The following is a 25,447-nucleotide window of genomic DNA, read 5'->3' on the forward strand; positions in this document are numbered from 1 at the left end:
TTTACATTTCATGCTCATTCAATATGGGTTTTATTTGCAGTTGGAGATTGCTGATACAGATAACTTCTTGGGGCGTGGCAAAGGATCGAGAGCTGCTAGTAACACGTTCAAAGACATTGCACTCGGCCACTACTTGGCTAGAATTGACCCTGATTCCTTTTTAGTTCTTTATAGTAGTTTCTCAGAGGATGCAGCATGGCCCATACTTTGTATTAAAGCTCTTACAAGGCTTCTAGGTTTCTCAGGATTACAATATAATGCCCACAAAGTAATGTTTTTGGAAAAGACTGCAGCAATTAGGATTTTTGGCTATGGTCCAAGTTACTTTGCTTCTAGAGCAGGATATTTTTTGGTGTTTTCATCCTACGCCTTCACTGCAAACCGAACTGATGTAAAATCTATAGCTGGCTACAAGAGAAAAAAATTTCTACGTTATAGAGGAAAGATTCCTGAGGAGGAAGAGAATGTGAGAGTTTTGGAAAACTAGCTTTGTATATATTCTTTCTTATATATAAAAGTGTGATTGCTCATGTGTCATTGCCATCTTTTATCTGCATTCTTTGAAGTTGTCCTCAAAAAACCAATTGAATAGCTCCTCCAAAGCATTGCTTTTTGTAACTCCTCCCCCATGCATTGTGCTTCGAAAATAACTTGTGCATGCTTGATAGTGGGATTTTTCCATGCCTTGGTTACTATAAGTTGCTAAGGGGCCATGCTCCTCCACAAAGTAAGGTCCATGAATATGAAGAATATGTTGCAATACAAAGTAACACTAAATTTATACCAATTGAAAAACCTATTAAAATAAGCCCATATTAAATAATTATTACTTTACCAGATAAAAAGTGATATCTTTTTCTCCCCATGCCTCTTTTATTGCCTGAACAAGCTTTGTGATTGATCTTTTGAACTCTTCCGCATATGTATATGTTGTCTTATGTTGCCTGAGGAGTTTCAGAAAAACATCAAGGTGTATCTAGACCTCCATTCTAAGAAACGCAAGCCTCGGCGTGCTTGCAACATTTGTTGTTATCTCACATAGCTCTCTCCAACACTCCCAAGCTGCATTCACCTGCCTTCCTGAATGGTTTCCTAAGAATCGTCTAGCTTTTGAGCCTCCCATAGAGACATCGGCCAAGATATCTCTTATTTTTCCTGAATGTATTGGATCCTTTCTCAAGTGAACTTGGCCCCCATGAAATCCCATTTTCGATAGCAATGCCTTGCATTTATCAATACACTCATCTAATAAAGATAATGGCTTAATGGAATATGCGTAGTCAAGATGCAACCTGAGAAGCTTATCGATTATGCTAATCTTTGCATGCAAAGTACAAATATGAACATTCTTAAGAGAGATGGAAAGAATGGGATCCCACTTGTCTTCTATGTTTTTAAATTTACTCAAATTTATAGAGTCTCTATTTGGGGCTCTTCTTACTTGGTGTGCAGATCGGTCGCAGATAGCTCACGTAGTGAATCCCTGAAGGTCCCCAAGAACAATGAACTCTACATTTTTGCACAAAAAACAATGTAAAAGCATGCACGACAAGAGGCAAGAGACAAATTGGGTTCAATCTCCCCCATGCCTTGTGTGAGCGCTTCACAAAGCATGTATTTTAATGTATATTTCCAATCTTCATGCTCAATAATAGTCCAATTACAAAAATATGACAAGCTTTTTAGCTTTTGAGTTTGCTTTCTACAAAAATAGGAAAATAAAGCTAATGGACGGTGCCCATAGAGTCTGGCACGCCCAATCTCAATGTCCAAATAGAAATAACATATCTGGGTGCATAAGCGCATACAAAATAATAATCAATAATCAATGTCTCTATAGACATAACAAAATATAGGCGTGGCACCTATCAAAATATAGTCCAAATGTCGAATACCCGCTAGACTCCAATGCTTTCCTCCGCCACTGCTGCTATCTCTACACATCAACTGAAGCATTCACAATCATTAGTAAAATAATACAATTAAACCGACAAAAGTGAATACCTAGCAGTCTTTAGCTACATAAATAAATCAACTGGTTAGAAATAAATCCTAACCTTAATTTATTACGAGTGCGCACTCTAAACTCATAAACGTTTATTAATTTAATATGCATTTTGCGGAATCACCCGCTATGGAATCACCCATGTACACACTAAATTAATGAAACACCCGAAAAGGACAGGCGTCCCCATCAACTTCTCGCACAAATGATCCTCTTTGTGTATGAGCCCGGGTCATCTAAGTTTACGGAATCCACCGTAAAACCTCACGGAATCCACCGTGGAATATGCCTCCTGGCATCATACCCCCGGGGTGGGATAGCAATTGACCTCAATTACTATTAGCTCAATGTGGAGCTAACAGAGTGGGGAAAGCATTTAAGTCTCTAGCGTGCATCCATTGTGCTTCCTCTACAGGATGGTTCTTAAATTTTACTGGATATCTAGAATACCTTTGGCCAGTTCTAGTGGTCATGTAATCAGTGTCTATGATGGCTTCTGGTTCAAGTATTTCAGTCTGTTCTTCTAATAAAGGTGGGTTTTCATAAACAGGGTGGATAGGTAATTGGCTTCTAAAGGGTCTCAATAAACTAATGTGAAATGTATTATGAATTTTCCAATGAGATGGCAATTCTAACTTGAATGCATTATCATTAATCTTATGAATGATTCTAAATGGTCCATAGAATCTAGGAGCTAATTTGATAACTCGATGTCTATCTACACTTTGCAGTCTACGCTTTTCTATTCGAAGCCAAACATAATCATCAACTTTGAAATTCATGGCTTTTCTTTTCTTGTTGGCTTGTTTGGTATATGATTGTTGGGCTTTAGCAATCATTTCCTTAACTTCATCAAAAATACTGTTGTGCATAGTAGCGATATCATCAGCACTCTGAATTCTATTAGACAAAGATGCAACATGTGTAGATAATCTATATCCATAAATGACTTCAAAAGGTGCTTTCTTTGTAGATGTGTGCGATTTATTGTTACATGCAATCTGTAATAAATGCAAATGAGTATCCCATGTCTGAGGTTTAGAGATAGTATATGCACGTAAAAGATCTAGAATGGTGCTATTTGTGGCTTCTATTTGTCCATTTGTTTCTGGATGAAATGCAGATGAGAAATCAATCTTTGTGCCTAGATTTGCAAACAGTGTAATCCAAAAACTATTTCAAAATCTAGAATCTCGATCTGAAATAATCACTTTTGGCAATCCATGGTTAGTAAAAACAATTTTCAAAAATAAATGTGCTGCTTGTGATGCTGTTAAAGTTTTCTTACATGCAATGAAATATGCTTGCTTACTAAATCTATCTACAATTGTCCAAATCATGTCATGGTTAGATTTAGTATTTGGTAAACCAGTAATGAAATCCATAGAAATATGTTCCCAAGGTTTAGATGGAATAGACAAAGGCATTAATAATCCATACTGTTTACCATGATGTCTCTTTATTCTTTGACAAATCATACATTCAGAAACGAAATTAGATACATCTGCATCCATATGCGGCCAATAAAAATCTTCAGTTAACATACGTAATGTAGAAATGATACCTCTATGACCTTGATATGGGGGACAATGAATTTCATTCAAAACAAAAGATCGGAATGGAATAGTAACACACAGTCTCTTTTCAAAAAACATAAATCCATCATTATATGATAATGAATCAACAGGAATGAAATTATTTTGAACTAATTTTTGCCAATCAGAATGAAAAGTAATATCCTGGTGATATGTGTCTTTCATAGCAATCAAAGAATCAAAAGATATGATAGAAATATTATGAATTGTAGGTCTTCTACTCAATGCATCAGCAACGACATTTTCTTTTCCAGGTTGGTATTGAATGATAGGATGAAAACTTTGAATGAAGGAAGCCCATTTGATATGACGGTCAGAAATTTGGGGTTGGCTAAGTAGATGTCTAATGCTTTGCTGGTCAGTCTTTATCATGAATTCTGAACCCATTAGATAATGCTTCCATTGTTTTAATGCTTGTACCACTGCTAATAGTTCCTTGTCATAAGTGGAATATTTGAGCTCAGAGGGTTTCAGCTTAGAACTAGAATATGCTATTGGATGGTTGTCTTGCGTTAATACGGCTCCTATTCCTGATCCGCTAGCATTGGTCACAACTAGAAAGAATGGTCTATTAAAGTCAGGCAATTGTAGAACAGGGGCATTAGTTAATGCACGTTTAAGTAAGTCAAAGGATTTCTGCTGATTTTCAGTCCATTGATAAACAATTCCTTTCTTAAGAAGTTTGGTTAATGGTAAAGCAAGTAATGAGAAATTACGTACAAACTTCCTATAGAAACTAGCAAGACCAAGGAATGAGCGTAATTCATGTATATTTTTAGGAACAGGCCAATGCAATATTGCATCAATTTTCTTAGGATCAACTTTAATTCCTTCTTTTGATACAATATGACCTAAATATTCTATTTCTGTCTTAAAGAATTCACTCTTTTCAGGATTTGCAAACAATTGATTTTCTTTTAGTAATTGAAAAACTAATTATAAATGCTCATAATGCTATTTTTCACTTTGACTGAACACCAAAATATCATCAAAGAAAACAATCACACAATATTGATATTTCAGAAAAATACGGTTCATCATTCTACTGAAAGTAGCAGGTGCATTAGTTAATCCGAATGGCATGACTAAGAATTCGTAATGGCCAAACTGTGTCCTGAATGCGGTCTTAAATATGTCGGATCTATCTAGCCTCACCTGATGATATCCAGACTTAAGGTCAATTTTACTAAATATAGAAGATCCTTGCAGTTTGTCCATAAGGTCATCAACTCTAGGTATAGGATACCTATTCTTTACAGTGATCTTATTTAATGCTTGGTAGTCAATACACATACGATAAGTATTATTCTTTTTCTTGACTAAGAGTACAGGTGCACCAAATGGGGAACTGCTAGGTCGAATTAAGCCTCTATTTAGTAATTCTTCAACTTGACTCTGGATTTCTTTTTGCTCTATTTGATTGTGCCTATATGGTGCTTTGCAAGGTGGTTGTGTGCCAGGTATTAAATCAATCTTATGGTCTTCTGGACGTGATGGTGGTAAACTTGGTGGTAGGTCTTTTGCAAAACAGTCCTTAAAATATGCAAGAAATTCCTTATGCCTAGGGTGTATATGATTTTACTTTGCGTGCAGTTCATTCACCCAAATGAGATATGATTTAGTACTCTTGCGTAGTGCACGTTTTGCTTGAGTATGCAAAAGCAGTGGAAAAATATGAGATGCATGCATACCATATAATGTAATAGATTTTCCTTGAAAATTAATATTCATTGTGTGCGTGGAATAATCTATATTTGGATTATGCTGGTGTCTCCATGGCATTCCTAAAATAATGTCACTTGACTGTAATGGGACAACTAAGAAATTTCTTCTTTCAATATATGAACCAATTTGAATTTCTAAATCTTGTACTTCTTGTGTGCCATTGTACCTAGTGCCTAAAAATGCAGCTTTTATGCGATAATGCGTAGGTATAGTATGCAATTTTAATTCCTTTACCAATTTTGCTGAAATAAAGTCATGGGTACTACCGTCATCATGTAAGATAGTTCTTTCCTTTCCATGCACCATACATTTCATAGTCAACAATGAATGCCGAGTAGGCATACCTGGTAAAGTGTCGGAAGTAGTAGTAGGATCATCCTCATCTTCAGTGAAATCCGGCATATCCTCATGCTCGTCTTCGTCCATAGCTCCAAGGTAGTTGATATGTGCTGGTTGTTTCTTTGAATGACAATTTGTTGTTAGATGCCATGGCTGGTGACACTTGTAGCATCCTATTGGCTTGGCTTTGGTTACATTATTTGCAATGGCTGGAAGTCTGGGTACATTTGGATTTGCTTGTGGAATAGGCTTAGGATTTGGATTGATAGTGGATGGTAATGCAGGTGGTTTAGGCCAATTCTTGCAAAAAGATGGTGATGAGAAACGACCTGGATTAAACCTTCTAAAATTGGAATTGAATTCTTTAGATCCATAATTACCGTTGGCTTGGAATTGCTGTGGTCGTCTATCTCTTCCGCGTAACTTATCTTCAGTGTCGTGAGCTAAGGAGATGGCGTCTTCAAGGGTAGCAGGCTTGAACATGTTCACTTCAGCGTAGTAATGTCCAAGAAGTCCAGACATATACTTCCGCTTATGTGTCGTCTCTGGTACGTCTTCAAGCATGCGTAGCTGTAGGAGTGCATTCCAAAAACGCTCTGTATACTATGGAATAGGTTCATGATCTCGCTGTTGAAGTAAATCCCATTGTTTGATAGTCTTCTCATGAAATTGCGGTGGAAGGAAATTCTGCATGAACTTCTTCTTGAAATCTTCCCAAGTAGCAGGACATTCTATGCTCTTGCGGACTACAGTCCACCAAAGTGATGCTCTGTCTATCAGATGATTAGTAACACACTTGATTTTATCTTTTTCGGGATAAGTTTCCTCATGGAAATAGTCATCAAATTGGCTAATGAAATATAAAACAGTCTTTCCCTCTCGTATACCATTGAAAGTGCGAAACTTGAAACTTCGTTTACTTATCTTGGATTCCTTGCAAATGGTTTGTGCTTCAAGAGTGGCGTCGATGGTACGTCGAATCAAATCTTCAGCTTGTGGTTGGTAGCTCAAATTTGGGGTTACAAGGCTATGTATTTGTGGGTATTTCTTCTTCAATTTTCAGAAATTCTGCAATATTTCTGTATCCGTTTGCTGAAAGTACTTCAACGAACTTGTACATAGGTAGAACAGCTTGCTGCGAACAACTTTCCAGTTCAGAGTTTTTGCATACGAACAAGTCTTCTAGGAGTTTTAAGCACTAGTCAGTTCTGATTTAGTCTGACTTGCAAAGTTGCAGACTTAGCAGACTTGCAGAGTTGCTGACTTGCTGAACTTAGGGAACTTGTAGAACTTAGGCCAACTTATGGAACTTGCAGTACTTCAACTTGATAAACTTGCCAAATCTGACTGAATGTGTGTGACCTGTGTAGCTTGTGACTTAGTTTGATTATGGAACTTATGGCTTAGTAAGCCCAATGTGGATTTGAGGTATCGCGGTATGTTGACGTCGCGATTGAACCCGGCAAGAAGATACTGACGCCGCCCGAAATTGAATTTGTGAGGCTAAGCTTATTAAAGCTTAAAACTAAGCTTTATAACTTTTGATTTTTTTTTAAGCTTTTAGGCTTATAGTCATGAAACTTAGCTCTGGTTTTTGACGACTTGTATGTGAGGATGTAGGAGTGGTCCTCCGCCTGCAGAGCCTGGTCCTTCGCAATCTGACAGTAGAAACAGGGGTTCTTGATCGCCAGAAGTCTGCCTGTATCGACGGTTCGCGATGAGATTGATTGTAGAGCCTATTTGTTCCTGGAGCTCCGCCTTCGCCCGAGATTGGTAGCGATTGGAAGCTCTTGATCTCTGGTCCGCTCTGATACCACTGGTGCGCAGATCGGTCGCAGATAGCTCACGTAGTGAATCCCTGAAGGTCCCCAAGAACAATGAACTCTTCCTTTTTGCACAAAAAACAATGTAAAAGCATACACGACAAGAGGCAAGAGACAAATTGGGTTCAATCTCCCCCATGCCTTGTGTGAGCGCTTCACAAAGCATGTATTTTAATTTATATTTCCAATCTTCATGCTCAATAATAGCCCAATTACAAAAATATGACAAGCTTTTTAGCTTTTGAGTTTGCTTCTATAAAAATAGGAAAATAAAGCTAATGGACGGTGCCCATAGAGTCTGGCACGCCCAATCTCAATGTCCAAATAGAAATAACATATCCGGGCGCATAAGCGCATACAAAATAATAATCAATAATCAATGTCTCTATAGACATAACAAAATATAGGCGTGGCGCCTATCAAAATATAGTCCAAATGTCGAATACCCGCTAGACTCCAATGCTTTCCTCCGCCACTGCTCCTATCTCTACACATCAACTAAAGCATTCACAATCGTTAGTAAAATAATACAATTAAACCGACAAAAGTGAATACCTAGCAGTCTTCAGCTACATAAATAAATCAACTGGTTAGAAATAAATCCTAACCTTAATTTATTACGAGTGCGCACTCTAAACTCATAAACGTTTATTAATTTAATATGCATTTTGCGGAATCACCCGCTATGGAATCACCCATGTACACACTAAATTAATGAAACGCCCGAAAAGGACATGCGTCCCCATCAACTTCTCGCACAAAGAATCCTCTTTGTGTATGAGCCCCGGTCATCTAAGTTTACGGAATCCACCGTAAAACCTCACGGAATCCACCGTGGCACGGAATCCACCATGGAATATGCCTCCTGGCATCATTACTCGTCGCAAACTACTCCAATCTTTGGATCCAATACTTTCCATGTAATAAATGCAAGGATATTTTACATTTGCACCATTACATATTCCAAGCATACATTTGATAGTTTTCAAATCAACACTCATATCCCATTCCACATTAAATTTACCAACCCCATCAACTACCAACATTTTGCCTTCACTTTGAGACTTAATGATATTTGGAATACCTGTATGGTTGAACAACCATTTCAACGTTTGATGATTTTCAATTGGTACTTGGGCTGCACCAATCCACCAAATCTCCATCTCGGATTGGATCTTATGCAATGGAGCTTGGCCCTCACCATTGCCACGGTCCAATGCCATGTTCATGAGGCAAATGCTAATTCTTTTCATCTTCTGTCCCTTTTGAATCTTTGCTTCATCCAACTTCAAGGCAAACTTTAGAACACCATAACTTTCTTCTACTGTGATTTTATACATGTGAACCATTGCAATTTGCACCTTTTTTAGATCAACCCATATATTGTTAAACTCATAGTAATAAAAAACTTCCTGTTTTTTTTGTTTTTCATAGGACATAGACCTTTCGATGTGAATGTAATCTCCAAAAACATGTGGAATCTTGCGATTCATGGCAATTCTTGCAGTCGAAACTGCAAGGGCTCGGGGCAATCCAAATATAGTTACCCTATTGCGTTTAAGATTTTTAAACCATAATCTAGAGATAGCACGATAACCTTTTCGACTTATACCCACAATATCACATGTCTCTACGATTTCATTTGCTTTCACTGTGCCTTTTAAATCCTTCACTAACTCTTTGAGAGTTGGACCTCTCAAATCCACATTTTTGGGTGACTTAAGAAACCTCAAAATATCTTTCTTATTCATGGTTTCCTTCAAAAGTTTGATTCTTTCCTCATTCTCTCGGATATTTATGCCTAGTATGTTAGAGACATATTTCTTTCTAAGATTTAGTCTCCTTTTCTTTGCTCTCTCACACAAGCTGGTTATATTTTTTAATGGTCTCTTCCTCTCTCTAAATCCTACTGGAGTTTCTCTCAAGCGTGTTAGCTTATCCTGCAATGACTTGTTAGCATTTTTCAAAATATCAATCTGACTTGTCAACTCTAAAATATTTGTTTGTGTAGTTTCTAGTGCTTTTTTCATTTCGTGCATTTGAGCTATATATGTGTAAGATGCAGAGTATAACCTCATACAGTAGCCAAGCATTCCATTGTAACCTTCTCCAGCATATCTTATATAGTCATGGACATTCAAAAAAGGAGGTGGTTTACCTGTAGAAGGATCCCTGGGATAAATATTTCCATCCACCCACAAATCTATATGCTTCATTCCTTGTGTTCGCAACCTGTTGGCATCAATCTCATCTATCAATACTCGATGATGTATACTTCTCCAAGATGTGTAAATCGGATCTAGCTGAATAGATAGCTTGTATTTACGTGTGCTTGCGCCTGTGTTATTTGAAGTAGTATTGCTAGACATTCTAGCAAATGAACCGAGCAAGAATCTCACAGTGATAGGAAGCAAGTGCAATAAAAGGAATGGTAAAAGAGAATAGTGTGTAGAAAGAGAACGCGGGAGCAAACAAATGCGAAGTTCGTATGAAAATCTCGAAAATACAAAATCTCTCGAGTTCCAAGACAATAAACGGCCGAAAAGGTGACCCCTAACCTAGATTAAAAGATGAGGGTAATTAATGGCCGACCTCTTCAATGAACCAAATATTCTCTCATTAATCACATTTGGACAAACCAAATTTAGAGGTTTTATTCTTCCTAAACCTCAACTAATTAGCAACTTAATCACTTTCTTACAAGTGCCATTTTTGAAGCATTTTTGGCCCTAATACCGAAACAATTATAATAGTGATACCAATCGAGGGAGAAATTCTCCTTTTAGAAGAAACGATGGAAATTTTCGTAATCCAATGGGGCAGGGTGGACAACAGCGGCCTAGGGGACCAGTAATTTGTTATCGATGCGAACAAGAAGGTCACATAGCTACATATTGTCCAAATGCACGTAAAAATCAAGACTATACTCCTCTTTGTAGCAAGTGCAATGCTGAAGGACATTATGAGGAGAATTGCCCTAAGAAAGAGGATTAAAAAATTACTAACAAAGGTAAACAAGCCTTTAATGAACCTTCAACGTCTACTACAAATTTAGTTGAAGTAGAAACAATAAGGAAAGATACTAGAGTCAAGTCAAAATTTATACCTCGTAAAGTGACCTTTAAGGCTGACCCTATGTCATTACTAGGGCACAAAAGCAACAACAAAAGGAGCAAGGTTTAGAGAAAGAGAGTCCACAATTAAACGGAGCAGTGAAGGATAAATCTAAGGACATAGATCCTAATGTAGAACTACCTGAATCGGATTCTCCACAGCATTCCTTTGACCACCCATTATTACCTGTGCCCTTAGCAAATCCTAAGATTCAAGTGGGAGTAGCTCCTTTTCCTGAAAGATTGATTCCTCCTAAGGAAGGAAGTAAAGAGCAATCAAAAGTAGGAAATAAGACCTACGATCTTTGGGTTGCATTAGAAGAAATATCATTGACCATTAACCTTCGGCAATTGCTAGAAATAACACATGTTTGTCGAAAGCAACTTTATCGTAAATTAGTTCGGTGTCGAAGGAAGAGGATTGAGATTAATGCTTCCAAAGTAAGTGAAAATTCTTCTAAAAGAAAAACAACTAAGGATGTAAAAATAGTAGATTTGTTTGTGGATCCAAGAGCTCCAGTCATCGATACTACTATTAATGGCCACTTGCTGAATGAAGTGCAGTTGGATGGTGGCTCAACAGTTAATTTGATGACAGAATAGGCAATGCAATAATTAGGGTTGAAGGATCTAGAACCTACTCATATTGTTTTACGGGTGGCTGATCAGAGAAAAGTAACTCCTTTGGGGTTACTTAGAAATGTAAAATCAGTGATGGCTGGATTAGAATTTTATGTAAACTATTTGGTAGTGCGTTCACATACCAATATCTTGTCCTATTCTGTGTTGCTGGGAAGACCCTGGTTATACCAAGTAAGATGCATTCAAGACTGGTATAAAGGTTCAATTGTGATTGGTCCTAGAAATGATAGGGTTAAAATACAAGTTATTTCAAAAGAGATTTTGAAAGAGTCAAGAGATGAGGCAGTTAGTGAAATGGATGAGAGATCCAACAGTGTGTTTTATGATTCAGAAATGGAGAGGACTGATCATGAAGAGCCTTCTGCGTGGTTTTTTAAAACACAACACCCAGCAGGAGCAGAGAAAGTAGAGGTCAACATAGTACATCAGCCTCACAAGGTACAACAGATGGGTATTGGTGAATATGCTATAACATTTTCATTTGACAATGATTCGGATAGTGATATTACTCACTGGTTGTCTAATCCGAAGATACAACTCTAGACTGCTTAATGCTTTTTGCAGAGGAAGCAAAATACTTTGATGATTTGCTTGAAACACATTTTCAGTTATCCACGAATCAAGAAGAGAATAATCAAGAAAAATCATTTTTTGCATACAGCAAGTCAGAAGAGGTTTCTATGGATGAATTAGAGGAGGAAGAGATGCCTGAGTTAATGACATCTGATGTGGCTGACATCTCAATAACCTCTTCAGAAAGTATGAAAGAAGATGATGTTACTGATAATAATAATAGTATGCCTGAGAGTAGGATCTTGGCAGCTCTTCCTCATGGGGAAAATTCTTTACCCTTTGGATTTGAAAAACTGCCATATAAAGCCAAAAGGATTTATTATTACCAACTAGAAAGAAAGGAAAGAGAAAGGAGAAGTAGGCATGGGTGCAAACCCTTACAAAGACCACTATCTCGTGAGGATGAGGATGATTCAGCTTCAGCTTTTAATAGGTTTTCAGAGACTTCTGGTGAACATCATGGTAATTACGTTAGGATTATTAGAGAATTGAACGAGGCATTGGAAGTAGAGCGTGAGGCAGCGTCTGCTGTAAATGAAGCAATGAAGAAGATTACTGAGTTGCAAAAGGAAAAGGCAAAGTTTCAATTTAGAGAAAGGTGATATCTAGATGAAATCTAGCTTTTAGAATTTTATTTAGAAGAACAGAAGTCTAAATTCAGCGGCGGGGAGTTACAAATGGAACAAGCTTTACCTATGGATATGAATTATTGGGAAGAATATGAAAAAACTAATAGGTTTTGGGAAAAAGATAAATCTAAGTGTACTTTTGAGCCAAAGATTCAAGAGAAAAACCCTACTAGTGTTCCTTGGTTGTGGCATTCTTTTAAGCGTTTCAATGGAATTACACAGAAGATGTATCGCTATTCTAGGGGACCACTAGTTGGTTATCAACGAGTCCAATCTGAACCCACCAAGGTCAAATTGCAAAATATGCAAGAGGTGGTGTTGCCTCATCCAAAAGAAAGAGTAATGGATTTCACTATCTATGGGGCTAGCCAGGAGCCACAACTTAGATGGTTTGAACCTACAACACCTAGGAATTTTGTGGAACTAAAACAAGTCATACATTATTTGGGCTGTCGAATTCAGGGCGAGGAGGATGAGAATCTACATTCGTTAATTCTCAAGCTTAAAGATAATCAATGGTCTTGGAGTGTAGATGATCAAGCATGTTTAGAAAAGAATAACAAAATCTTATGTCGATATCGCCATAGGTTACATGCTCAATATCCATGTAATTTAGAGCAGATACCTAGCGTAATTGACTCTGTAAAAACCTCATTTATCATGAAATCTCATAAAGACTTTAATGCCAATAATGGCTATTTAGATAAATATTGGAAGGGATATACTGAAAAATCCTTTCCTAGGATAGCAAATGTCTACAAAGTAGAAGTTGATGGTGCTACTCAAGATAACCTGGCTATTATTCCTTATAGGGCTTTACCCTTAGTACATTCTTTTAATGTGAGGGAAGAAGCACCAGAATCAAGTACTAGGCATAGTCTACTTGAAAATGTATCGATGCAGATATCCGAAGATGTGCCTACAATTAAGCCACGAGGAATAGCTTCTCTATTTATTGAAGAGCCTGAAATTGAAGTAGTTAAACTTAAAATGGCAAAAGGAAAATATTTAAATTTAGGAGATCAATTGGAATTGCCACATCCTGAAAGATTTGAAGAAGTCTTACGAGTGCATGTTGACGCTTTTTCTTGGTCATATAAGGACCTTAAGGGTATCAAAGCTGAATTATGTCAGCATTATATTGATCTGGAGTTAGGCACAAAACCCCTATGTCAACGTCAACAACGGACAAACCCTGTATATGTAGAGTTAGCGAAGGGCTGAAATCACTAAACTTTTAGATGCTGGGTTTATATATCATGTTGCATACAGTGAATGGGTGTCTCCTATTCTGGTAATACCCAAGAAGAATAGTAAGAAGATTCATATTTGTGTTGATTATAGAAAGCTGAATAGCAAAGCACGTAAGGATCATTTTCCTCTGCCATTTACTGATCAGGTACTTGATAAGGTTGCTGGTCATGAGGTGTATTCTTTCATGGATGGATTTAGTGGTTACAACCAAGTACTAATTCATCCTGAAGATCAATCCAAAACTACATTTACTAGTGAATGGGGTACATTTGCTTATAAAGTAATGCCTTTTGGTTTGTGCAATGCACCCGCAACATTTCAAAGGGTTATGATTGTAGCCTATCAAGATTTTCTGCATCAATGGATGGAAGTCTTTCTAGACGATTTTTGTGTCTATGGGATGGCAAAAGAAATGCTTGAGCTACTAATGCAAGTATTTGAGCATAGTGACAACGTAGGTATCTCCTTGAACCTTGATAAATGTGTTTTTGGAGTGCCAAAAGGAACCTTATTGGGGCATATCGTTTCTAAGGAGGGCATTGCTATGGATCCAGTTTAAATTGCAAAGATTTCTGCACTTCCACCTCCAACAAATCTTAAGCAATTGCATGGTTTTTTAAGACATCTACATTATTATCAGAGATTTATTTCGGATTTCACAAATGTGGCATCTCCTTTGACAAATCTTCTACGAGAGTATACTCCTTTTACTTGGGATAATGTCTGCCAGAAAGCATTTGAATTTCTTAAACAGAAGTTAATTGAAGGACCAGTATTAGCGCCCCCAGATTGGACAAAAGAATTCCATATTCATGCCGATGCATCTATGTATGTTGTAGGGGCTGTTTTGGGCCAAGCAGATGATAATAAGGTGGATCATCCAATTTATTATGCGAGTCGGAATTTAAGTGATGCAGAAAGGAATTATACCACCACTGAGAAAGAATGCCTACTATCAATGGTGTTTGCGGTGGAAAAATTTCATCATTATGTATTAGGGAATGAATTTACCATATATGTTGATCATGAGGCGTTAAAGTATTTGCTTAATAAAGCAGAACTTTCAGGATGTGTGATTCCTTAGATGTTGTTATTCCAAAGAATTTGATTTTCAAATAGTTACTTGTCCTGGTAGAGATCATGTCTTAGCAGATCATCTCTCACGATTATTAAATTAGACAAGGAGGAAGGTGTGGAAGATGATTTGCCGGATGCATCACTTTTTACTGTGGAGATACAAGTTCCATGGTATCCTGATATTGCAAATTTTTTGAGTACTGCTCGGTATCCACCTGGTGCTGATATGCGTCCGAAACATCAGATATTAATGCAAGCACATTCCTATGGATTATTAGGGGGTTACCTTTATAAATTTTTTCCACGCGAGGGTATTTATCGAGGATGTGTAAGGGAAGATGAAGTCCCAATGGTTCTTAAGGCATTGCATGATGAGCCGTGTGGTGGTCATTTTGCCGATGAATTGACTTCAAGGAAAGTTCTATTAACTCGTTATTGGTGGCCTACTTTACTTAAAAATGCTTATTATTATTGCCGAAAATGTGATGTATGTCAAAGGACAGATCGTCCTTCTAAGAGTTTTGCAATGCCTTTGACACCCATATTAGCCTTAGCACCTTTTGAGAAGTGGGGAATTGATTTTGTGGGCCCAATTGATCCATCTACTAGATATTGATCAAATCATTATATTTTGGTCTATGCTGACTATATTACGAAGTGGGTGGAAGTGAAAGCGCTAAAGACAGATAAAGCCATTGACATGGCTAAGTTTATGTATGAAAATATTATTACACGTTTTGGTTGCCCACTAGAATTAGTAAGTGACCGAGGTTCCCATTTCTTGAATGGTCTTATCAGCAAGCTAATGGAAATCTACAAAATTAAGCATCGCAAATCAACGCCTTATTATCCCAGAGCTAATAGTCAGGTTGAAGTAACCAATCGCATTATTTGTGGGATTTTAACTAAAACGGTTGCTTCTCACATGTGAGATTGGGATGAATGTTTATATGAAGCGCTATGGGCCTATAGAACTACTTATAAGTTGACAGTGCAAAGTACACCCTTCAATTTAGTTTATGGAACCAATGCTATATTCCCTATTGAGCAAGAGTTGCCCACTTTATGAGTAGCTCTATCATTACGATTAGGTGAGGTTGAATCTTTGAAACAACGGGTTTTACAGTTGGTAAAGTTGGATGAAGAGAGATTATTAGCTCTACAAAGTCTAGAAGCAATGCAAAAATGTCGTAAAGCATGGCATGACCAGAATATTAAAGTACAGGAGTTTAAGGAAGATGATTTAGTTTTACTTTATGACAGTCATTATTATAAATTTCCTGGGAAGCTTAAAATTCATTGGTTAGGACCTTTTAAGGTTCTTTAGGTTTATGATAATGGTTCTCTTGATGTGCAGGATATTAATGCTGAAACTGAGATATTTAGGGTCAATGACCTACGCCTTAAACATTTTGTGACTTAGGATAGCTAGGTATAGTTAGGTTAATAGTTAAAATAATATTTTGACTAATCTACCTTTGGATTTCTTTTCTTTCTTGGGTGAGTTTTTTTAAAATGGGATGCAAGTATGGCTTTTTTGTGGATGGATGCACTTTACCCTCATCTTGATGCTGATAGTTCTGATCCTATTCATGCCGGGACTTACGATATTCCACGTTTTCAGACGCATGACAGGTTTTTATATGCATGGAGGGGAGAGGCCTGTTGTGGTTCTTCTTTTGTGATTATTTTTTGTTTACAGTACCATCCACCATTTGGTTGTAGGTCTTGTCAGTGGCATTTATTTGTGCACGCTCAACTCTTGTATTGGCAGTGTTGCTGTAATATTTCCACCCGTGAACATTGACTTTCCGCACACTGCGTAAACTTTGTACAAAGGTTATCCCACATATTGGATTTACCAGCAGTATAATGTGTAGCCTCCACGTGAGAAATCGAGACCATTTGCATTGGCAAAAGCGAGCCGAGGGTTCAAAACCGAAATTCCCGCGTAAACACCCTCTTGAGAGGGGCAAAATAGTTATTATTAAAGCAAATTTTTTTACTTTAATCCCTTTTCCCCAGCCGATGCATGGCTGGAGAAGAGGGAGTGTGGGGGGATGGGCCATGGAGGAGTCGTGGCCTGCATGGGAGGGGGGAACCCATGCAAGGGGCCACGTGTGTGGAGGCCTTCTCTTCCCCCCCTTGCCTATATGTACTCCCTTTAAGGAGAGAAGTTAGAGGGAGGAAACGGACGCTGCTGCCACGCCGTGTTGGGGAAAGGAGGGAGACCAGGGCTGCCATCACCGCCACAGTCCGCCAGGCCGCCAAAGTCCGCCGCCATCCTCGCCTTGACCACGTCTCTCTTCCCAATCATTGGGATCCCCTTCTCATCGTCGCTGCTGCCCAGAAGCTTCTTAGAAGCTTCTTTAAGAAGCTTCTAAGGTTTAAGGACATAGGCCTTGATCCTATGCGGCTTCTCGGTTTTAAATCCGGGTTAGGGAAACTCCTATTCCCAAGCGAGGAGAAGGTATCGACCTCCTAGCCGTCTCAAAAAGCAAGAGCAAAGGATTGAGGGAATCTGCGGAGTCCGTAACCACGACTACAATGGCTCCCAAGAAGTTGCAAGGCGCGTCTGCGGGAGGTTCATCTCCAAGCATTCAAGTGGATATCTCCCCGAGCCCACAGACCTAGGTTTTTATGATTTTTGATTCTACGCAAAAGTAATGCATTAGGTATGATAACTCTCACGGAATAGAAGGTACCTATGCATGTTTAAATTTACCAAGCCGAATTAAAAAGGCAATTGAGGAAAAATCTTTATTGTAATGGTTCATGGGGAAAAGCTATTAACACCCGTAGGAGGTTATCCGAAAAGTAATGATGGCGTATCAAAATTGAATCTAGGGATTGGCATGTGGCATGTGCTTGCAAGAAAGAATATACCAACACTAACTCTACAATAATCTCATTTAACTACGTTGTAGTTATGTAAGGGTTGCATGTTGCACTTTCATCGTGCATAAAAATTCATTCATCAAGTGTTGCCGTAGGAAAGGTTGCAGGATTTAAACAAAGCCTGAGATTCTAAGGTGTAGATAACAAGGTAATAGACATGATTATTTGAAGTAAGGCCTAGTAGGTCCTAAGAAAGTTGGTATCCAACTTATCATGTGTTTTTTACTTACCAATAATAGAGTGAGTCGCATGTTTACATGTATTGTGGTAGTCGAGGCCATTTTTCTTCTTTAGATCTAGTTTATTATCTCTAGGAAGGATTCATCCTTGTCGCGAGACAAGCATAGTGAATTACCCAAATCACCTAGCCACAAAGGATTTCGTATACGCATGAATCAGTCAATACAATAGATACCCCAAACACTAACTAGGGATTAGCAAGTTAAGGATTCAGCCAAGTTTTCCAATTGCCGCTAAGTCGAAACCTTCAAGCCCAATAGTCCTAACCACATTCCCAAAATGTTGAGTTAATTGGATGCTCATGTGAACAATAATCTAGGATTCCTACCTGACCAAGCGTTCAAAATGATGAAACTCGAATTGAGTTGGAACCCTAGGACTAATCGTTGTCGATTTAGTAAAATTAGGGATGGGTTGGGTAAAAAGACACCCTAAACCCTGCTTCTCGTCTGAAGTTAATTCCGTGACCAGAATACGCCATTCATTAGGTGAAATGATCTCTTGGAATGGAGGCGACGCTTGCGCAATAAGTTGCAACATCGCATAGCCTTGCGGGTTGATCGTAAGAAAATTTTGCCATTCCTTGGAATGAGGTTGGCAGGTTCTTACGCAAGTTTAACTTGAAAAGGGATGGGTAGTCATCCTGTTACATCGCCCTCATTAGGGAAAATTTACCAAGTTAAGGGAAGTTAAGTAATTGCTCGGCGCAAATGATTAGTCAATAAATTAAAGCGACATGGTCGCCGGAATCTACTATTAATAAAACCTAAGGTATTGGTTAAGTTGGGTATGACCCTAACCCAAGAACGATAGGAATCTTGCCAAGTTGCAATTGATTCCGGATCGAATGTGGGATGCATTCGGAGAGAAGGAGTCACTCCTTAACAGTTTGCCAACTAAACGCCCACTGGAATTGATTGTGCTTGTAACAGTTTAGAAAGCACTGTTTGCATTGTTTGTTCAAGGAATTAAAGGATGAAAGATATATAAATGCTTCAGGTTGAAGGCCTGAAGGGAGAGGCAGTTTCAGTTACCCCCGACTGCCTGCCTGACCCTAACCAAGGGGGTTGTCGACCGTGCCGGGAACGTGGACTGAACCCGCCGCGAGAGGTCTTTCCGTTGAGCTCTACTTGGAGCAGGAGGACGCTTGGGTGCCGGGGGGGCTCTGGCCGTAAATCCCTCGCCTTCCGGGTCCTGCACAAGAGGCTAACGTGACTCGGGATTGGATCTCGAGGCCCGCATACTAGTCTACGGGCAGAAGCTTGGAATAGTGATCCCTGGTGGATTACTGGATAGCCTTCGGGCGGATTATAGACAAGCCTACGGGCGGAACTCCTTGTATTTCAAAGATAAAAGGATAAAATGATAATAAAGAAGTTGTTTGACATTGTTTTCTTTATGTCCTGTGATAAGATTACGTGAAGGAACCAGTGCTTAAACAGGGTTAATCAAAGAAGCTGTTTGATATATGTCGAATTAATTTGGTAGGTAATTACATAACTAAAACAAACCGAGGAAAGTGCGGAGGATAGACCATGGGTCTGTCCTATGGATGGGTGGTCCCGGTTAGCTGGGAACTTTTCTCAAAAATCTTCAACGAACAGAGGGATGATCATCATCGCCGAAACAAATAACGAGAACGATGACTTAGAATTACCTATTACCCGATTCACGCTGTTTTAGGGGAATGGAATGGGACTATGCCTTATGGCAGAGAGGTCGAGCCTTGCATCCCTCTCGTTTCCCATTCTCCTTGAACCAAGTGCAGCGTGAATCTGCTTCAGACCTGGCGTTTCTGCGTAAAGTAGTTCGCTCGGGTCTGACGCTAGTTGCTGCTAGTTAATGACCAAACAGGAAAACCCAAATTCCGGTCGATCCTAAGTGGGAACGGCCAGGATACTTCTGCTACGTGGCAGACACGGGAAGACCTAGATTGCAAAACCCGTAACATTCCATGGGAGTGCCGGGCGGAACTTTCTAGACATCCTTTCCGATGGACTGCTAAGACGTGTCCTGGATGATTCTAGTGGACACGTTACAGTTGGTATCAGAGCAAACTAACAAAAGACTGGTTTTTAAGAAATTTTAATAAGAAGAAGTAAAGCAAATGTTGTGTCCCAAACATTTCCTTACTTTGAATGCTGTCTTCCAGAATTATGAAGCATGGAACAGGTTTTTAGTGTTCCGAATCATGTTTATGACTGCAATGCATTCTCCGCATTATAGGCAGAGAATTGAAATGATGAACATCCTGGAGCATATTTATAATCCATCACCTCTATATATAGAACGAAGATGGACTGGATCTTCAGGAATCTACTACATAGCTGCCCACCGGTTCGCTTATTTACAAACCAACCTAAAGAGGATCAAGTGGTTGGAAGATTTGAAAGTCGTGAAGCTGTTCATTTTTGTGGAAGCTCACGTAAATTCGACTCTGCATATTCAAGGTCGGAGGGTTGAATTGAACTCATATGTATATGAGGAAGTAACCCGTGTAATCCCAGCTGACAGGATTAAGGTATTGGGCCGCCATGGGAAGTATGGATTCCAGCGGAAAGGATATCCTGAGCTTCCGATGAATTATCGATTCCTAAAGATTCATGACCCAAAACCCTACTATTACACAGTTCCTGTAGACAAATCCAATACAATGTTGTTCTCCCCAAACTAAATGTAATGATTGGATTATCATCACATGAGATGTTGTATGAGGCTACGCCCATGTAAATATAAATAAAGACTTCTTTTATCAATATCCGATTGTGCATCAGGGTTGTTGCAAAAAGTTAAGTAGCTTCATGATTTACGAGATAGCTAAACTAAAGATAAGCTAATGTCAATTATCATAAAATAATGTTAAGAAAACTTTTATCCAGGCACAACCCCAGGAACAGGGTCCAAATTCACCCCCTACATCAAGTACTACTGTGATCCAAGAGAAGAAGTTCCTCCTCAAACAGATAAAGCCACCCGAGTTTGACGGGAGAGGCAGATTCGTCCAGTCGGATGCTGAGATTTGGATTGAATCTATGGAGGACTACTTCGAAGCAGCTGGTACTGCACCTACCAATCAGGCCATGCTCGCCAAATTAAAACTCATCGGTGAAGCGAGACTATGGTGGAAACAATGGTGCAGGGATCAAGGGATTTCAGAGGGGTCCGTTACCTGGGAGAAGTTAAAGCAAGCCGTGCAAGGGAGATATTTGCCGCCTGCATATCGTACACAGAAAATGAATGAGTTCTATGAGCTAAAACAGTTAGGACTCACCCTTGACGCATACTACTCTAAGTTTGTCTCACTCTTAAAGTATGCGCCACAAATGGACACGACACAGCAGGTGTCCAAATTTTGCGCAGGCTTAAATCCACCTGTAAATACCCGTCTCGAATCTATGCGACCATCAGATCTTCAGGATGCACTCATTCGAGCGGCACCTATAATTCAGGAAGTGCAAGCTAAACCAAGGGGTATTAAGAATTGGTCTTATAGCGACTCGAACAGAGGAGCATTCAGACCCCAAGTTAAGAGAGTTCAAGGCCACAATCAGGGACAAAGGAAGAAAGCAAGGACAAATAACGTCAACAACTTTGTTCCTACTCACAGTAATGGCCGAAACCTCCGATGTTTCCACTGCAACGAACTCGATCACTTCAAAAGGCAATGTCCCAAGCTCAGCAAGGGATACCGTCAAGGTGTAGGCCGCGGTCAGGGAGCCGCCACCCGTGGAAGAGGAAGAGCTGCATGCATTACCAATAGGCAAAGATGTGAAGCAGAAGAAGGGGAAGATCCGACTATGGAAGCGGAATTCGAAAGAGCGACGGTCCATGCCGCTTTACACAAGAAGGGGCCGAATCGCCAGTTCTCGGTAATTCAAACACCGTTGAACTATCAAGGTAAAGGTTTCAAAACCTTGATTGATTGTGGCAGTACACATTCCTTTATCTCACCAGCGTGTGCTAAGAGATTAGGAATAGCCACAGTAGAAGCACCTACCCTACTTGTGGAATTGGCAAACGGTCGTGAGGTAACTTGTACTAGGCAAACTGCTAAGGAGGAGTTCTATCTGGGAGGAAAGAAAACCTCAGTCAAATTCAGAGTCATGAATTTAGGTATCCATGAGTGTCTACTCGGGATGGATTGGCTTAAGCCTAATCACGCCCACATCCACTGTGGAAAGGGTCAAGTTTCTTTTCGAAACTCTGGAAGAGAGTTTGTTACAACTCAAGGTGAAGTAGGAGTGCCAAGAATCCAGTTAGCCAAAGTATCGCGGATCATAAAAGGGGTTAGGAAAGGGTTACCTGTTTACTTGATCAAACTCAACAAGTTAGATCAAAAGCAAGAGTCTCATGAGGGACCCTCTTGGCTAAAAGAATACGCTGATGTATTCCCTGAGGAATTAACTGAACTTCCACCTCCAAGGGAAGTTGATCATGAAATAAGGCTATTACCTGGAGCTGCGCCAATTGCAAAGAGACCTTATAGAATGTCCATTCCGGAAGCTATTGAGTTGAAGGAACAACTCAAGCAACTGTTAAACCAGGGTTACATCCGGCCCAGCAACTCACCATGGGGAGCTCCAGTTCTATTCCAGAAAAAGAAAGATGGGACACTTCGACTATGTATTGATTACCGTGGGTTGAATCAATCAACAGTCAAGAACAAGTATCCTATTCCTAGAATAGAGGAGCTTCTTGATCGCCTTCAAGGTGCAAAGATATTCTCCAAAATTGATCTCAGGTCAGGATACTATCAAATCAGGATCAAGGATGAAGATATTCCAAAAACGGCCTTCAATACAAGATATGGGCACTTTGAATTTTTAGTTATGTCATTCGGGCTTACAAATGCACCTGCCACCTTCAATAGACTAATGCAGGATATTTTTAGACCATATCTTGATGATTTTGTGCTTGTCTTCTTTGATGACACTTTAGTCTATTCTAAACAGGAAGAAGATCATGAACCTCAACGTCGGATTGTCCTTGAGACAATGAGGTTTCATAAGCTATATGCAAAAATGAAGAAGTGTGCATTCTTCAAACGTCAGATTGAATATCTAGGATTCATAGTATCATCAGAAGGAATATCAGTAGATCCAGCCAAAGTCAGAGATGTGCTTGAATGGCCAATACCAGTATCCGTCAAAGAGATACGTAGTTTTCTTGGCTTGACAGGATGGTATAGGGTTTTTATCAAAAACTATGCTTTGATTGCAGCACCTCTTACCGACTTACTAAAGAAGCAGACTTCTATTACATGGTCAACTCTCGAGCAAAATAGCTTCGACCAATTGAAGCAATGTTTGGTATCAGCACCTATTCTGAAACTTCCTGACCTCAATAAGGAGTTCGAGGTAGTAACTGATGCCAGCATTCTTGCCTTGGGGTGTGTACTTATGCAAGAAAGTCATCCAATAGCATATTCTTCAAGGAAATTGAAGAGTCATGAAAAGAATTATGCCACGCATGATTTGGAGTTATTAGCTGTCATCCATGCTCTAAAGCTTTGGAGACACTACCTGTTGGGTAACAAGTTTACTCTAGTAACCGATCATAAGAGTCTCAAATGGATTTTTACCCAGAACGAGCTCAACATGAGGCAACGTCGATGGATTGAAGTATTGGAGGAGTATGATTTTGAAATCAAGTATCGACCAGGGAAAGAGAATGTAGTTGCCGATGCACTCAGTCGCAAGGCATTCCTAAACTCCCTAATCTTGCAGAATCCATCAACGGCCAGATCTCTGGCTACAAAGGTATCTATACCAAGCAACCCTATACTCGAACTAGCTAGAGAGGAAGCATGCCATGATTTGGCCTACCAAACCATGATAAAAGAAATATCTACCAAAGAGCAGAATCTGAAGTCACAAGCTAAGTATCGGGAATTTTCCACTGATAATGGACTTGTCTATTACAGAACAAGGCTATGTATACCAACAAGCCAGTCACTTAAGCAGAATATATTATGGGAAGCTCATGATTCCCCTTTCGCAGGACATCCTGGCTATGCAAAAACTCTTAACGCAGTTAGGAAGAGCTACCACTGGGTGAAGCTCAAAGGTGACGTTCTCAAATATGTCACTGAATGTTTGTCTTGCCAACGTATCAAGGCTGAACATGTCATGATGCCAGGGAAATTGCAACCACTTGACATTCCCCAAATGAAATGGGAATTCATCAGTATGGATTTTGTGGTGGGCTTACCCCAAGTCCAAGGAGGATACAACTCCATTATGGTTGTAGTTGACATGCTTACCAAGGTTGCACACCTGATTCCAGTAAAGAAAAACTATAAAGCCTCCGACATTGCAAGAGTGTTTATCAAAGAGATATTCAAGCTACATGGGCTACCTAGAAGGATCGTTAGCGATCGAGACTCCCTCTTCACTTCACACTTCTGGAGAGCTATCTTTGAAGCTATTGGAACTCAACTCTGTTTTAGCACTGCCTACCATCCCCAAACGGATGGACAAACAGAGCGAGTAAATCAAATCATTGAGGATATGCTTAGGGCTTACTGCTGTCGAGAGCCGAAGAGATGGATTCAATACTTGCCGTTAGTAGAATTTGCTTACAATGCTTCTTACCAGCAAAGCATTCAAATGACCCCTTTCCAGGCATTGCGTGGTCATGATTGTCGAAGTCCCCTAAACTTTTCTGATCCTACCCTAAGGGTGGAAGCTTCAAGACAAATGTTGGAGGACATGGATGACCAAATAAGGTCAATAAGACAAGACATACAAGCAGCCAAAGATAGACAAAAGGCATATGCGGATTTGAAACGCCAAGAGAGGGTCTTTGGAGAAGGAGACATGGTCTTCATTCGTGTACGCCCTAAAAGGAGCTCCTTATCTCTAGGAGAATGCAAGAAGCTAAGTCCAAGGTATTGTGGTCCGTATAAAATCCTCAAATGCCTGGGACCCAATGCTTATAAATTGCAACTTCCGGATAACCTAAAAGTTCACAATGTATTCCATATTAGTCTCTTTAAAAAATATATACCCAACCCAAATCATGTACTTGATGACCAACAAGTTGTAATGCCTAGTCAAGGAGTCCTTGAACTAAGACTGGAAAAGATTTTAGATGTCAGGGAGAGACAATTGAGATCTAGAACCTTGAAAGAATGCCTCGTCCAATGGAAAGATTACCTCGAAGAGGATGCTACCTGGATGGATGAAAGCTCTCTCAATCATCAATATCCCCAGTTTATCTCGAGATGAGGACATCTCGATTCTTCTAAGGGGGAGAGAATGTAATATTTCCACCCGTGAACATTGACTTTCCGCACACTGCGTAAACTTTGTACAAAGGTTATCCCACATATTGGATTTACCGGCAGTATAATGTGTAGCCTGCACGTGAGAAATCGAGACCATTTGCATTGGCAAAAGCGAGCCGAGGGTTCAAAACCGAAATTCCCACGTAAACACCCTCTTGGGAGGGGCAAAATAGTTATTATTAAAGCAAATTTTTTTACTTTAATCCCTTTTCCCCAGCCAATGCATGGCTGGAGAAGAGGGAGTGT

The sequence above is a fragment of the Lygodium microphyllum genome, chromosome 13, assembly GCF_053477565.2.
Source record: "Lygodium microphyllum isolate KBCC chromosome 13, Lygodium_microphyllum_v1.1.10, whole genome shotgun sequence".
NCBI classification, from domain to species: Eukaryota; Viridiplantae; Streptophyta; class Polypodiopsida; order Schizaeales; family Lygodiaceae; genus Lygodium; species Lygodium microphyllum.